Source organism: Oncorhynchus clarkii, chromosome 12 (assembly GCF_045791955.1).
Source record: "Oncorhynchus clarkii lewisi isolate Uvic-CL-2024 chromosome 12, UVic_Ocla_1.0, whole genome shotgun sequence".
Lineage (NCBI taxonomy): Eukaryota > Metazoa > Chordata > Actinopteri > Salmoniformes > Salmonidae > Oncorhynchus > Oncorhynchus clarkii.
Window position 1 is genome coordinate 76,698,892 of NC_092158.1, and position 16,725 is coordinate 76,715,616.

The following is a 16,725-nucleotide window of genomic DNA, read 5'->3' on the forward strand; positions in this document are numbered from 1 at the left end:
AGCCCGCTGTGGTTTTCTGCAGAGGCTCAGTGTGTCTCTTCTGTCCCAACCAGACCCTGCAGCCAGCATCCTCCCACAAGGTACTGACACAACACATTAGCCACGAAAAACACAGTAGCATTAAGGTTTCATGTCACGGTAAAGCACTTTGTAGCACTTAAAGTCTGTGGAGAAGGCCTTTGGACTTTATTATGCCGGGTAACGTGTGGTGTGGATGTCCTGTTTGTGACTCTGATGCAATTCAATAATGAAAAGGTCCACTGAGAACTGGTATCAGTGTGTTTTCTCTGTCTCTCTGTCTCTCTCTCTCTCTCTCTCTGAGTGTCTCTATCGCTCTCTCTCTCTCTCTCTCTCTCTCTCTCTCTCTCTCTCTCTCTCTCTGTTCCCCAGACTGTGAGGAGATAGAGGCTGTGTTGAGGTCCAGCCTGCCCTCTCTGTGTTGTCGTGTGTGAGTGGCCCTCTCTGCTGTGTGAGTCCCCAGGGCCCCAATGTGACCCTGCCGGCCCCAGGGCCACTCAGTACTGTCTGCTCACATTGCTGCACCTGGCCCTGCAGCATGGAGACAGGTACTTGGGGACATGTAGACACTGGCTCAGTTGTATGGTTATTAAAGACACGGCATTGCTTTGAAAGATGTCTGTTTACTGCGGCCAGTGGTTTACTTAGCATGAGAGGGTTATGTATGTGAGTGTGTGCATGTGTGTGTGTATATACACTGAGTCTACAAAATATTAGGAACACCTGCTCTTTCCATGACATAGACTGACCAGGTGAATCCAGGTGAAAGCTATGATCCCTTATCGATGCCACTTGTTAAACCCACTTTAATCAGTGTAGATGTAGGGGAGGAGTCAGAGCTACATAAGGATTTTTAAGCCTTGAGGCATGGATTGTGTATGTGTGTCATTCAGAGGTTCAAGGGGCAAAAGATTTAAGTGCCTTTGAATTAGGTATGGTAGTAGGTGCCAGGCGCCCTGGTTTGAATGTGTCAAGAACTGCAACGCTGCTGGGTTTTTCCCGTGTTTGTCAAGGATAGTCCACCACCCAAAGGACATCCAGCCAACTTGACACAACTGTGGGAAGCATTGGAGTCAACATGGGCCAGCATCCCTGTGGAATGCTTTCGACACCTTGTAGAGTCCATGTTGTTCTGAAAAAAGGGTGCAACCCAATGTTAGGAAGGTGTTCATAATGCTTTGTGCACTCAGTGTGTGTGTGTGTGTACAATACAATACACTTCCTGTACCTATCACTGCACCATCAATCGTTTTGTGTGTGCACGTGCATCATAAAACGTTGTGTGTGTGTGTGTGTGTGTGTGTGTGTGTGTGTGTGTGTGTGTGTGTGTGTGTGTGTGTGTGTGTGTGTGTGTGTGTGTGTGTGTACCAGGCTGCTCCATGACTCCACGGTGTTCTCCTGTGTGGTGACTCTGCTGTGCTCGGTGCAGGAGCAGGGAGACTCGGCCCTGCCTCCCTGTGAGCTCAGGTCTGCCCTCTACCTGCTGTCTGTCACACAGGACAAGAGCCCCGACCTGGACTGGGTAAATCAACTCATTTCAATAGGATTAAAATAGTGGGCTGCTGGCGCTCTAACAACATGTAATAAATTGCAGAAGGGTTGTTCATTCCTTGAAGTTTTTAACTGAAGTTATAGTCAATGAAATCCCACTTTGGTGCAAAAGGCTCCAACTAACACTCTTCATTCTTGGAACTCGGTTATGGAGTTACATCAACTATATATGCCTTTCTTTTTGAAAGCTGGGTAATAATGATACCGAAAGAGAGAGAGTTTTCCTTTTTATGTCCACAACAGTGCTAACACAACTCTAGTCCTCAACCCTTCGACGCGGACGATCACGTATTTGTGATCGTTGATGAGTGCTCCCTGCAGCGTACGATCTCAAATATGTGATTGGAACAGTAGCAACAGAATGTATGACGCAACAAACGCATCTTAACAGCATTGTCCTCTGAACAGCATCTAAATATTTTATGGTACTGATGGAAAATAAACGTCTTAAACTTTATTCCTCAATTTGACCTTTTATTGTAAAAGATGAATGCAAACTTCTTCATCCAAGCATCGCACGGAACACATCCACAGCCAAACTCATTCCATAAGCCAGTCTAAATGACAGGTTGTGCTGATGTACCACATCTCTGGTGAGCACAAGAGACTAATGTAATGTTTTTTAGAAAATAAATGCGTGTCAACTAAGCTGACAGCAGCTAAATTCTTTATGATGGTAACCATGTTTTTTATGTTTGACTTGGCAAATACTCTCTAATCCCAGAATGCCATTCACTATAAGATGCAAATAAACAAATTCAAAGATGGCTGCGCTCATTGCCAGAAAAATATGAACTTAGTTTAGCCACTTTTCAGCATATTAAAAATCGTTGATGTACTTGTTACAGTATATACAAGAACAACGCATTTAAAAGTGACCTTTTAATGTCCACAGCACAAGGTGCACCTGTGTAATGATCATGCTGTTTAATCAGCTTCTTTATATGCCACACATATTTTGGAAAATGAAAAATGCTCACTAACACGGATGTGTTCCATTTGAGAATAATAAGCTTTTTCTGTGTATGGACCATTTCTGGGATTTTTTTTAAACAATTTCAGCTCATGGAACATGGAATCAACACTTTACATGTTGCAGTTGATATTTTTGTTTGGTGTAGTTGCAGGGAGAAAAAAGCGGCTTCACTCTGTAGCGTGATATCAAGTGCAATAGAAGAAAATGTGCTTTGACGTTCCTCTCCAGCGGATGGATACCCATTGAGGTTGTGTAGGTTAATTTCTGTAGCTCAAGGGCACACCACAACTATATGTCCACTCTGGGGGGTGGAACTAACTAGTTACCATCAGCTCTTCCACTAGAACACGCTGCACGATTTAATTTGCATGAATAAATTTAGCAAAAAAAGAAACGTCCTCTCACTGTCAACTGTGTTTATTTTCAGCAAACTTAACATGTGTAAATATTTGTATGAACATAACAAGTCTCAACAACTGAGACATAAACTGAACAAGTTCCATAGACATGTGACTAATAGAAATTGAATAATGTGTCCCTGAACAAATGGGGGTCAAAATCAAAAGTAACAGTCAGTATCTGGTGTGGCCACCAGCTGCATTAAGTATTGCAGTGCATCTTCTCCTTGTGGACTGCACCAGATTTGCCAGTTCTTGCTGTGAGGCACATGCAAGTTCAATGCACCTCACCTGCTGTGAGGCCCTAGCCCTCACCCTCCGATCCAACAGGTCCCAGACGTGCTCAATGAGATTGAGATCCGGGCTCTTCGCTGAAACTGACATTCGCAGAACACTGACATTCCTGTCTTGCAGGAAATCACGCACAGAACGAGCAGTATGACTGGTGGCATTGTCATGCTGGAGGGTCATGTCAGGATGAGCCTGCAGGAAGGGTACCACATGAGGGAAGAGGATGTCTTCCCTGTAACACACAGCGTTGAGATTGCCTGCAATGACAACAAGCTCAGTCCGATGCTGCTGTCACATACCGCCCCAGACCATGACGGACCCTCCACCACCAAATCAATCCTGCTCCAGAGTACATGCCTCGGTATAACGCTAATTCCTTTGACGATAAACGCAAATCTGACCATCACCCCTGGTGAGACAAAACCACGACTCGTCAATGAAGAGCACTTTTTGCCAGTCCTGTCTGGTCCAGCGACGGTGGGTTTGTGCCCATAGGCAACATTGTTGCCGGTAATGTCTGGTGAGGACCTGCCTTACAACAGGCCTACAAGCCCTCAGTCCAGCCTCTCTCAGCCTATTGCGGACAGTCTGAGCACTGATGGAGGGATTGTGCGTTCCTGGTGTAACTCGGGCAGTTGTTGCTGCCATCCTGTACCTGTCCCGCAGGTGTGATGTTCGGATGTACCGATCCTGTGCAGGTGTTGTTACACGTGGTCTACCACTGCGAGGACGATCAGCTGTCCGTCCTGTCTCCCTGTAGCGCTGTCTCAGGTGTCTCACAGTACGGACATTGCAATTTATTGTCCTGGCAACATCTGTAGTCCTCATGCCTACTTGCAGCATGCCTAAGGCACGTTCACGCAGATGAGCAGGGACCCTGGGCATCTTTCTTTTGGTGTTTTTCAGAGTCAGTAGAAAGCCCTCTTTTAGTGTTCTAAGTTTACATAACAGTGACCTTAATTGCCTACCGTCTGTAAGCTGTTAGTGTCTTAATGACCGTTCCACAGGTGCATGTTCATTAATTGTTTATGGTTCATTGAACAAGCATGGGAAACAGTGTTTACAACCCTTTACAATGAAGATCTGTCAAGTTATTTAGATTTTTACAAATTATCTTTGAAAGACAGGGTCCTGAAAAAGGGACTTTTCTTTTTTTGCTGAGTTTATATACTTTATATTAACCTATAATGCTGTAGGGTGACTATCTAATGTAAATAAAATGCAGCCAGGGGAGTATGGAAATTATTGTTTTTGGCCTCTTTCTTGCTCTTTCATCTCTCGCTCCCGTTAATTATTTCTCCCTCTTATCCCTCTCCCAATCTCTAGCTGTGGGCTCTCTCCCTCTGGCTCTGAGGTTGCTGTGCCTGATGCAGACCAGTGGCTCCACTGAGAATGAGATGGACGGCATCCACTTCAAACTGCTCTACCACGGTGAGGTCACAGGGTCAAAAGGAGTCAGTCATGCATAATTCACTCAGCTCTATAGCTTTTGGTCCAACGTCATAACTTCTCCACTATTTCTCGCTGTACTCACTCTGTACTCACTCTGTACTCACGCTGTACTCTCGATTTTCTCGCTGATCTCCCTCTATTCTCACTCTGTACTCACGCTGTACTCACTCTGTACTCACGCTGTACTCACTCTGTACTCACGCTGTACTCACGCTGTACTCTCGCTGTACTCACTCTGTACTCACGCTGTACTCACGCTGTACTCTCGCTGTACTCACTCTCTACATTCAATATCAGTTCAATCGATATATAAATGCCTTAGAGTTTTTGCTCACATCAACAAAGCATATGACATAAGCATAAGCTGAATTTGTAGATGAAAGCAGTATTTAAGTATCAATAATATGTCGGATTTCTTCCGACTACAGATGTTATGATCTTGCATTCTGTCTGATGTCTTATTTTGTCTCCTGTCTTACTATGGGCGCGTTCCAGTGAGTAACCTGGCAGGGAAGCTGCAAGCCTCCAACACGGAGTGTCTGCTGCCAGCCTTCAGCTACCTGTACTGCTGTCTGTGCCTGTCCCTCCCCCTCACTGCACTGACAGAGGTGACAAACTCAGTCTGCCACCCTGTCCTTCTCATTAAGTGCAGCACATCGAGCAGCCCTCATACACTCTGCCACCTGCCTCTCTCTCTCTCACACACACAGTCCCCCAGAGACACATAATGCGTTGTGCCGTCTGGCCTGTAAGAGAGGCACACACTTGTACAGAACCAGTCGGTGCCATTCACAAGGGCACACAACACACTCACACATTAATTTGGTAATATGTTTTATGTATTGGATAATATCTTGAGTGTGATCTTTTTGTTTTTTCCCTCCCCAGCTGTGTCCATGCGGCTGTGTAACGCTGGGCTGATGGACCAACTGCAGGCTACTCTGAATCTCTCCTCCTCCTCTTCCCTCTCTCCTCCGTCTGCCCTGCTGTGCTGCTCTCGCCACCCTGCAGCACACTCATTCAGCTCAGGTTGTTCTGTCACACTAACCCTTATGAAGACCTTTACACAGGCTACACAATGTACACCCTTATGAAGACCTTTACACAGGCTACACAATGTACACCCTTATGAAGACCTTTACACAGGCTACACAATGTAGTACAAAACACACTGGAGTGAGGACAGGAGCAGGGGATTTACCAGGGGAGACACACTGTCCTCTACAGCTGACAATGGAACACACACATTGAATACAGCACTCAAAACAGAAAAATGTATCAGAGACCTTGATGTTAGACAATACATTTGTCTTTTTGTACTGTAGGACAGTGTGTTGTTGAACAGAGAGCGTTGTTGACATAGAGATCCTGTTAAATTACATTCCTAGTTCTATGATTGTTGCCTTATCATGTCTTGTCATTTTCTTCCCCCTCTGTATCCCAAGGTCCATAAAAGCATCAGTTTGAACCTGGGCAGCACGGTGCAGGCCCTGGTCTTTGGGAAGAGGAAGACAGCCAGCCTCTTACTGGGTAACAACGCTCCACCACACTAAGCAGAGCAAAGCAGCATTGTTACCCAGGCTTTAATTCTGTTATGTGGCCTTCCTCCAACAGAGGAGTTGGGATAGAAATGTCCCTCTGGTTGTGTATCTCTGTCTCCCTGTTGTATGAGTGGGCTGTCAGGGTGATCTACGGTCTCTCTCCTCCGCTGCCGCCTCCTCCCTCTCTCAGTTTTCTCTCTCGCTCTCCTTCTCTCTTTCTGCTATCGCTAATTGTCTCTTCTCTCCCTTAGAGGGGTCTAATATCTCAATGTACATGAGTGTTTGACAAAAGGGTCCTCTTTCAACCTCTCCCCTCTCTCTTCTCTGCCCACGTTCTCTCTCTCCTCACTCCAAATCTCCCTGAATCCCACCCCATCCCCCTCCACATCCTCTCGTTCCTCTGTCTTCCCTCATTCTGCCTCTCCTCCCTCGCCTTCCACCCCACAGCTAGTTCCCTGAGGCTGCTGTAGGCTGTTCTAGATGTTGACCTGGAGTCTCCAGTGCTGTGTGTGAGTGTTGGCCCTGGGGCAGGACAGAGGCCCCTGGGGGACACAGACAGCTCTCGGTACCCATTGGGATCCTACGGGGCCCACTGCCTCATCACCGCACTCTACGGCCTCCTGCTGCAGGTCAGACACACCACACATACACACACACACACTCACTCACTCACTCTACAGGGCTATTAACACCCCAGAGCTGTTAACACTACAAAGCTGTTAACACTACAGAGCTGTTAACACCACAGAGCAGACAACACTCCAAAGCTGTTAACACACCAGAGCTGTTAACACTACAGAGCAGTTAACACCCCAGAGTTGTTAACACTACAGAGTTGTTAACACTACAGAGCTGTTAACATTACAGAGCTGTTAACACTACAGAGCAGTTAACACCCCAGAGTTGTTAACACTACAGAGTTGTTAACACTACAGAGCTGTTAACATTACAGAGCTGTTAACACTACAGAGCAGACAACACTCCAGAGCTGTTAACACACCAGAGCTGTTAACACTACAGAGAAGTTAACACCCCAAAGTTGTTAACACTACAGAGTTGTTAACACTATAGAGCTGTTAACATTACAGAGCTGTTAACACTACAGAGCTGTTAACACTACAGAGCTGTTAACACTACAGAACTGTTAACACCCCAGAGCTGTTAACACTACAGAGCTGTTAACACTACAGAACTGTTAACACCCCAGAGTTGTTAACACTACAGAGCGGTTAACACTACAGAGCTGTTAACACTACAGAACTGTTAACACTACATAGCTGTTAACACTACAGAGCTGTTAACACTACAGAGCTGTTAACACCCCAGAGTTGTTAACACTACAGAGCGGTTAACACTACAGAGCTGTTAACACTACAGAACTGTTAACACTACAGAGCGGTTAACACCCCAGAGCTGTTAACACTACAGAGCGGTTAACACTACAGAGCTGTTAACACTACAGAGCGGTTAACACTACAGAACTGTTAACACTACAGAGCGGTTAACACCCCAGAGCTGTTAACACTACAGAGCGGTTAACACTACAGAGCTGTTAACACTACAGAGCGGTTAACACTACAGAGCTGTTAACACTACAGAGCGGTTAACACTACAGAGCTGTTAACACTACAGAGTTGTTAACACTACAGAACTGTTAACACTACAGAGCTGTTAACACTACAGAACTGTTAACACTACAGAGCTGTTAACACTACAGAGCGGTTAACACTACAGAGCGGTTAACACTACAGAGCTGTTAACACTACAGAGCGGTTAACACTACAGAGCTGTTAACACTACAGAGCTGTTAACACCTCAGAGTTCTTCCCCATACTGTTTTTATTCCTACATTTTCCATTGATTCATTGTTTTCATTGTTGTTCGACAAGCATCCCTGATAGAACACAAGGCTGATGTGGTAAAGCACTCAAATGTGTCCTTCCTTTCTACCCTCTGTTTCTCTTTCTCTACAGTGCAACCTTTTCTATTCTATGTATAGTACACTGGTGTTAATGGCAGGGTTATGGGGATAAACACACTTCATAAATACTGCGTATCATTACTGTCATCACTTAATGTCTGGGTCAGAGCTCACAGTAACTCTACATGAAGCGTCTTCAACTCCTCCTGTCTCTCCCGCTGTCTCTATAGCATAGTTTAGTCTATGCTGTGTATGTATAGTGAAGAATGCACTTAATGTGTCCCTCTTCCTATATAACCAATTTGGTGTTGAATAATTCCATATCAGTGGCTGCTCTGTAGAGCGTAGCTCCTCCACCTCGGTCCACTGCGCTGTGGTGCGCTAAGCCGATGATGTGAGTCTGCACTGGCTTCCAGGATTAGACTGGAACTCTCTGTGGACCTCCTCTCTATAGCCATCTGCCCTACTTCACTATTTTGGGACACTAATCACTAGTCACTGCCTCAGTAGGGGCGGCTGTGGAGTGGGAGGGGTAATGCATTATTAAATAATCCCTCACTCTCTCTCTTTCTCTCGTTCTATCTGGTTCTCTCTCTTTTCCATCCCTCTGTTTGGCTTAATATCTTTTCTCTCTCTCTTCTATTCATCCCTCCAGCTGGCTAAATGTCTTTCTGTCCTCCGCCTCTTCCAGAAGCAGGAGCTGTTGCTCAGTGTGTCAGTGATCTGCCTGAGGTCTCTGCTGCAGTTTCTGCAAAGGAGAAGTCCATCTACAGGTACCAGACTCAATCAAATCAACAGGTGTAGACTAACAGTGAAATGTTTCCTTATGGGTCCTTTTGCAACAATGCAGAGTTAAAGATAAAAATAGAAATAGTGACACACGGATAAATACACAGTGAATAATGAATAACAGTAACGAGTAAAAATAACAACACAGGTATCTTTTGGTTGTCACTATAGCAACAGCCTCCAGGAACAACAAAATACACAACATTCACATCTTCCAGTTAAATGAGGAAAAGGAATTAATCCACAATATGTACATAACTGCCATGTGGTACAGTATTTAGAATTTTAGTACAGAAAAAGATCATTCATATTTAGGTTAGTTGTAGAGCTCAAACTGATTTAGTCAGCATTCTTTGGAAGGTTAGCCTGGTTTCTGTGTCCAGTATCGCTGAATGACTGTATAGCTACTGTACATCGTTACAATCTGTGTGAAAGTGCAAGGTGCTATTTCAAATTTTAAAAATGGAACGCTCCATTCCTTTTTTATATAGCACCTTTCATTTTTTATATTCTTCCGAGCATGGATTAAATTAATTCTATTATTTTTGCATCTCAGTCTCCCTGGGTTATTCCTTTTTATGATTTGAGTGCAAGTACTTTTTGAACTCTACAGATGTTTTCTCTTCCACGCATTCTTTAATTTTAGCGTGACGGCAAACCCTCATACTGGCTTTCTATATATATATATATATATATATATATATGTACAGTTGAAGTCGGAAGTTTACATACACCTTAGCCAAATACCTTTAAACTCAGTTTTTCACAATTCCTGACATTTAATCCTAGTAAAAATTCCCTGTTTTAGGTCAGTTAGGATCACCACTTTATTTTAAGAATGTGAAATGTCAGAATAATAGAAGAGAGAATGATTTATTTCAGCTTTTATTTCTTTCATCGCATTCCCAGTGGGTCAGAAGTTTACATACACTCAATTAGTATTTGGTAGCAATTAGTATTTAGTATTTGTGTCAAATGTTTCAGGTAGCCTTCCACAAGCTTCCCACAAAAAATTGGGTGAATTTTGGCCCATTCCTCCTGACAGAGCGGGTGTAACTGAGTCAGGTTTGTAGGCATCCCTATATGCTTTTTCAGTTCTGCCCACAAATTTTATATAGGATTGAGGTCAGGGCTTTGTGATGGCGACTCCAATACCTTGACTTTGTTGTCCTTAAGCCATTTTGCCACAACTTATGAAGTATGCCTGGGGTCATTGTCCATTTGGAAGACCCATTTGCGACCAAGCTTTAACTTCCTGACTGATATCTTGAGATGTTGCTTCTATATATCCACATAATTTTCCTTTCTCATGATGCCACCTATTTTGTGAAGTGCACCAGACCCTCCTGCAGCAAAGCACCCCCACAACATGATGCTGCCACCCTGTGCTTCACGATTGGGATAGTGTTCTTCGGCTTGCAAGCCTTCGCCTTTTTCCTCCTAACATAATGATGGTCATTATGGCCAAACAGTTCTATTTTTGTTTCATCAGACCAGAGGACATTTCTCCCAAAAGTACAATCTTTGTCCCCATGTGTAGTTGCAAACCGTAGTCTGGCTTTTTTTATGGCGGTGTTTGGAGAAGTGGCTTCTTCCTTGCTGAGCGCCCTTTCAGGTTATGTCGATTATAGGACTCGTTTTACTGTGGATATAGATACTTTTGTACCTGTTTCCTCCAGCATATTCACAAGGTCCTTTGCTGTTGTTCTGGGATTGATTTGCACTTTTCGCACCAAAGTACGTTCATCTCTAGGAGACAGAACGCGTCTCCTTCCTGAGAGGTATGACGGCTGCGTGGTCCCATGGTGTTTATACTTGCGTACTATTGTTTGTACAGATGAACGTGGTACCTTCAGGCGTTTGGAAATTGCTCCCAAGGATGAACCAGTCTACAATATTTTTTCTGAGGTCTTGGCTGATTTCTTTTGATTTTCCCATGATGTCAAGCAAAGAGGCACTGAGTTTGAAGGTAGGCCTTGAAATACATCCACAGGTACACCTCAGGTACACCTCCAATTGACTCAAATGATGTCAATTAGCCCATCAGAATCTTCTAAAGACATGATATCATTTTCTGGAATTTTCCAAGCTGTTTAAAGGCACAGTCAACATAGGGTATGTAAACTTCTGATCGACTGGAATTGTGATACAGTGAAATAATCTGTCTGTAAACAATGGTTGGAAAAATTACTTGTGTCATGTACAAAGTAGATGTCCTAACCGACTTGCCAAAACTATAGTTTGTTAACAACAAATTTGTGGAGTGGTTGAAAAACGAGTTTTGCTTTCTCCAACCGAAGTGCTTGTAAACTTCCGACTTCAACTGTATATACAGGGAGTACCAGTACCGAGTCGGTGTGCAGGGGTACGAGGTAATTGAGGTAGCTTTGTACATATGGGTAACAGGTAAAGTGACGAGGCAACAGGTTAGATAATAGACAGTAGCAGCAGCGTATGTGGTGAGTGTGAAAGTGTGTGTGTGTGGCGTCAGAATGCCTGTATGCGCATGTTATGTGTGTGTGAGCATATGTAGTGTGCATGTTGGGGTGTCAGTGTAAGTGTGTGTGAGTGTGTGGGTAGAGTCCAGTGTTTGTGAGATTTAGTTATTAAAAGGGTCAATGCAGGTACAGTGTGGCAAAAAGTATTTAGTCAGCCACCAATTGTGCAAGTTCTCCCACTTTTAAAGATGAGAGAGGCCTGTAATTTTCATCATAGGTACACTTCAACTATGACAGACAAAATGAGAAAAAAAATCCAGAAAATCACATTGTAGGATTTTTAATGAATTTATTTGCAAATTATGGTGGAAAATAAGTATTTGCTCACCTACAAACAAGCAAGATTTCTGGCTCTCACAGACCTGTAACGTCTTCTTTGAGAGGCTCCTCTGTCCTCCGCTCGTTACCTGTATTAATGGCACCTGTTTGAACTTGTTATCAGTATAAAAAACACCTGTCCACAACCTCAAACAGTCACACTCCAAACTCCACTATGGCCAAGACCAAAGAGCTGTCAAAGGACACCAGAAACAAAATTGTAGACCTGCACTAGGCTGGGAAGACTGAATATGCAATAGGTAAGCAGCTTGGTTTGAAGAAATCAACTGTGGGAGCAATTATTAGGAAATGGAAGACATACAAGACCACTGATAATCTCCCTCGATCTGGGGCTCCACGCAAGATCTCACCCCGTGGGGTCAAAATGATCACAAGAACGGTGAGCAAAAATCCCAGAACCACACGGGGGGACCTAGTGAATGACCTGCAGAGAGCTGGGACCAAAGTAACAAAGCCTACCATCAGTAACACACTACGCCGCCAGGGACTCAAATCCTGCAGTGCCAGACGTGTCCCCCTGCTTAAGCCAGTACATGTTCAGGCCCATCTGAAGTTTTCTAGAGAGCATTTGGATGATCCAGAAGAAGATGGGGAGAATGTCATGTGGTCAGATGAAACCAAAATATAACTTTTTGGTAAAAACTCAACTCGTCATGTTTGGAGGACAAAGAATGCTGAGTTGCATCCAAAGAATACCATACCTACTGTGAAGCATGGGGGTGGAAACATCATGCTTTGGGGCTGTTTTTCTGCAAAGGGACCAGGACGACTGATCCGTGTAAAGGAAAGAATGAATGGGGCCATGTATCGTGAGATTTTGAGTGAAAACCTCCTTCTATCTGCAAGGGCATTGAAAATGAAACCGTGGCTGGGTCTTTCAGCATGACAATGATCCCAAACACACCGCCCGGGCAACAAAGGAGTGCCTTCGTAAGAAGCATTTCAAGGTCCTGGAGTGGCCTAGCCAGTCTCCAGATCTCAACCCCATAGAAAATCTTTGGAGGGAGTTGAAAGTCTGTGTTGCCCAGCAACAGCCCCAAAACATCACTGCTCTAGAGGAGATCTGCATTGAGGAATGGGCCAAAATACCAGCAACAGTGTGTGAAAACCTTGTGAAGACTTACCGAAAACGTTTGACCTCTGTCATTGCCAACAAAGGGTATATAACAAAGTATTGAGATAAACTTTTGTTATTGACCAAATACTTATTTTCCACCATAATTTGCAAATAAATTCATTAAAAATCCTACAATGTGATTTTCTGGATTTTTTTCATAGTTGAAGTGTACCTATGATGAAAATGACAGGCCTCTCTCATCTTTTTAAGTGGGAGAACTTGCACAATTGGTGGCTGACTAAATACTTTTTTGGCCCACTGTATACCCGGGTATCCATTTGATTAGCTATTTAGCAGCCTTGTTTAGCAGTCTTTTGGCTTGGGGTTAGAAGCTGTAGCAGGTTGAACAGAGAGAACAGTTTATGGCTTGGGTTGCTGGAGTCTTCCTCTGATTCCGCCTAGTATAGAGGTCCTGGATGGCAGGGAGCTCGGCCCCAGTGATGTACTGGGCCGTACTCACCACCCTCTGTAGCGCCTTGCGGTCGGGCGCCTTGCAGTTGCCGTATCAAGCGGTGATGCAGCCAGTCAAGATGCTTTCAAAGGTGCAACTGTTGAACTTTTTGAGGATTTCAGGGCCCATGCCAAATATTTTCAGCCTCCTGAGGGGAAGAAGCGATGTTGTGCCCTCTTCACAACTGTGTGGGTGTGTCTTTACCATGTTAATTCATTAGTGATGTGGACACTGAGGAACTTGAAGCTCTTGACCTGCTACACTACAGCCCCATTGATGTGGATGGGACCGTGCTCGCCCTTGCATTTCCTGCAGTCCACGATCAGCTCCTTTGTGTCGCTGACTTTGAGTGAAAGGTTGTAGCCCTGGCACCACACTACCAGGTTTCTGACCTCCTCCCTAGAGGCTTCCTCATAGTTGTCGGGTGATCAGTCCTATCAGCATGGGTGGATGTGTTGTTGCCTACCCTCACCTCCTGGGGGCGGCCTGTCAGGAAGTCCGGGATCCAGTTGCAGAGGGAGGTGTTCAGTCCCAGGGTCCTGAGCTTGGTGATTATTTGTTTATTTGGACGGTAGTGTTGATTGCTGAGCTTTAGTCATTGAACATCATTCTTATATAGGTATTCATTTTGTCCTGGTGGGTGAGGGCAGTGTAGGGTGCAATAGAGATTGCATCATCTGTGGGTTCGGGGTGTCTGGGATGATGGTGTTGATGTGATACATGATCCACCTTTCAAAGCATTTCATGGCTATATATTTTAGTGCTATGGGGCGATAGTTATTTAGGCAGGTTACCTTGGCGTTCTTGGGAACCGGGACTATGGTGGTCTGCTTGAAACAAGTTGGTATTACAGGCCGGGTCAGGGATAGGTTGAAAATGTCAGTGAAGACACTTGCTAGATGGTCAGCACATGCTCTGAGTACACACCCTGGTATTCCGTCTGGCCCTATACCTTGCGAATGTTAACCTGTTTTTGGTCTTTCATTGGCTACGGAGAACAAGATCACACAGTCGTCCGGAACAGCTGGCGCTGTCATGCATGGTTCAGTGTTGCTTGCCCTCAAAGCGGGCATAGAAGGCATTTAGCTTGTCTGGTAGGCTCGCGTCACTGGGCAGCTCGCGTCTGGTTTTCCCTTTGTAGTCCGTAGTAGTTTTCAAGCTCTGCCACATCCGACGAGCATCAGAGCCGGTGTATTTGGGTTCAATCTTAATCCTGTATTGATGCTTTGCGTGTTTGATGGTTCGTCTGAAGGCATAGCGGGATTTCTTATAAGCGTCCGGATTAGTGTCCCGTACCTTGAAAGCGGCAGCTCTAGTCTTTAGCTCGATGCAGATGTTACCTGTAATCCATGGCTTCTGGTTGGGATATGTACGTATGGTCACTGTGGGGACCACGTCGTCAATGCACTTTGAAGAAGTTGATGACTGAGGTGGTATACTCCTCAATGCCATTGGATGAATTCCAGAACATATTCCAGTCTGTGGTAGTAGAACAGTCCTGTAGCGTAGCATCTGCGCCATCTGGCCACTGTATGTCAGTGTATTCACGCCTCACCATCATCCTGACCTCTCCTTTTCCCCTCTGTCACCAGCCCAGCATGTGGTGTGTCAGCCCTGGAGTCGCTTCCTGCTCTACTCTCTGCTCAACTCTGGAGAGAGCTGCCTGCTTCACCCAGCCACATTCACACTACTCACACTGGTAAGACTGCACCCAGCCACACTCACACTACTCACACTGGTAAGACTGCACCCAGCCACACTCACACTGGTAAGACTGCACCCAGCCACACTCACAATGGTAAGACTGCACCCAGCCACACTCACACTACTCACACTGGTAAGACTGCACCCAGCCACACTCACACTACTCACACTGGTAAGACTGCACCCAGCCACACTCACACTGGTAAGACTGCACCCAGCCACACTCACACTACTCACACTGGTAAGACTGCACCCAGCCACACTCACACTACTCACACTGGTAAGACTGCACCCAGCCACACTCTGCTAGGTGAACTGAACAAGTGTGCTCGCATACTCCCTTAAAAAACCTTTGCTTGAAAAACGAGAGGCAATAGTACTGCTTGTCTTGAGACGCCATAGCCAGTATACACTTCCTCAAAATAGTTAGAATTAATCTAAGATAACTCAAGAAAACTGCAATTCATTTGGATGTTTTTGCCAAGGAGATCTTAGTCACACAATTTTACATCTAACTAAGATGTTTGGTGCAGTATTTCTAGAGGTGAAAAAATCTACATGAAAACGAATTGTCTGTCATTGAATGACAAACACTTAATTGAAGAATCCCTACTGTTGACCAATCACAGATGAAGGAGCGTAGACTTTTTCTACCGAACTTCGGCTTGTCACAAGAAAAATGTTTGAGTGGACAAATAGTCGAAAAAACCCTTGCGAAGACCAAAACGTCCCAAAATGGCGTCATAATAAATACACATATATGAACTACTCCGAACTGTTTCGGATGGGAAGCATGCAGATGCTTCAAGACTGCACCCGGACACACTCATACTACTGTTGGTATTTGAAGCAGTGCAGGGCCATTTTGAAGTGTATTAAAATGTGTCTTTGCCTTCTGTTTGTAAGCACCCCGATGATGCCTTGAATCCCAACACATGTCCCTCCCATGCAGCTGTTGCGGTATGGCAGTAGGGTGGTGGTGTGGGAACCAGACCTGTGTCAGGTGTTGGAGGCGGTGGAGAAGAGAGACCTGAACGAGCTGGGAGAGAACACAACACAGGCCCCGAGACAGCTGCGCACACAGGTACAGTACACAACACAGGCCCTGAGACAGCTGCTCACACAGGTACAGTACACAACACAGGCCCTGAGACAGCTGATCACACAGGTACAGTACACAACACAGGCCCTGAGACAGCTGCTCACATAGGTACAGTACACAACACAGGCCCCGAGACAGCTGCTCACACAGGTACAGTACACAACCCAGGCCCTGAGACAGCTGCTCACACAGGTACAGTACACAACACAGGCCCCGAGACAGCTGCTCACACAGGTACAGTACACAACCCAGGCCCTGAGACAGGTGCTCACACAGGTACAGTACACAACACACTGACTGGAACACATACAGCAGCAGAGTGAAATGCAAACATAGAGCACACAGGCAGAGCTCTATGAGACTATGTTGAACGTCACTGAGACACACTCTTTTAATTGTCCCATGTCCAAGCAGCCCCCTGTCACCACCTCTACGCCATTGTGACACCCATGACAGTGGCAGGACACAGGCCCTCATAGGATTCGTCTGGCTCAGAAATGGAATGTCACTGCACTGAAAAGTCATCAATGTCCCCATTTGTCATGCGATACAGCATCATGCTGGCCCTGCTGCCTCC

At 45.2% G+C, this 16,725-nt stretch overlaps 1 pseudogene; it reads left to right on the top strand.

Annotated features, from left to right (window-relative positions):
* Positions 1-16,256, top strand: part of LOC139422545 (meiosis inhibitor protein 1-like) — a 28,572-nt pseudogene extending 12,316 nt beyond the window's left edge.
* Positions 16,257-16,725: the final 469 nt, after the last annotated feature.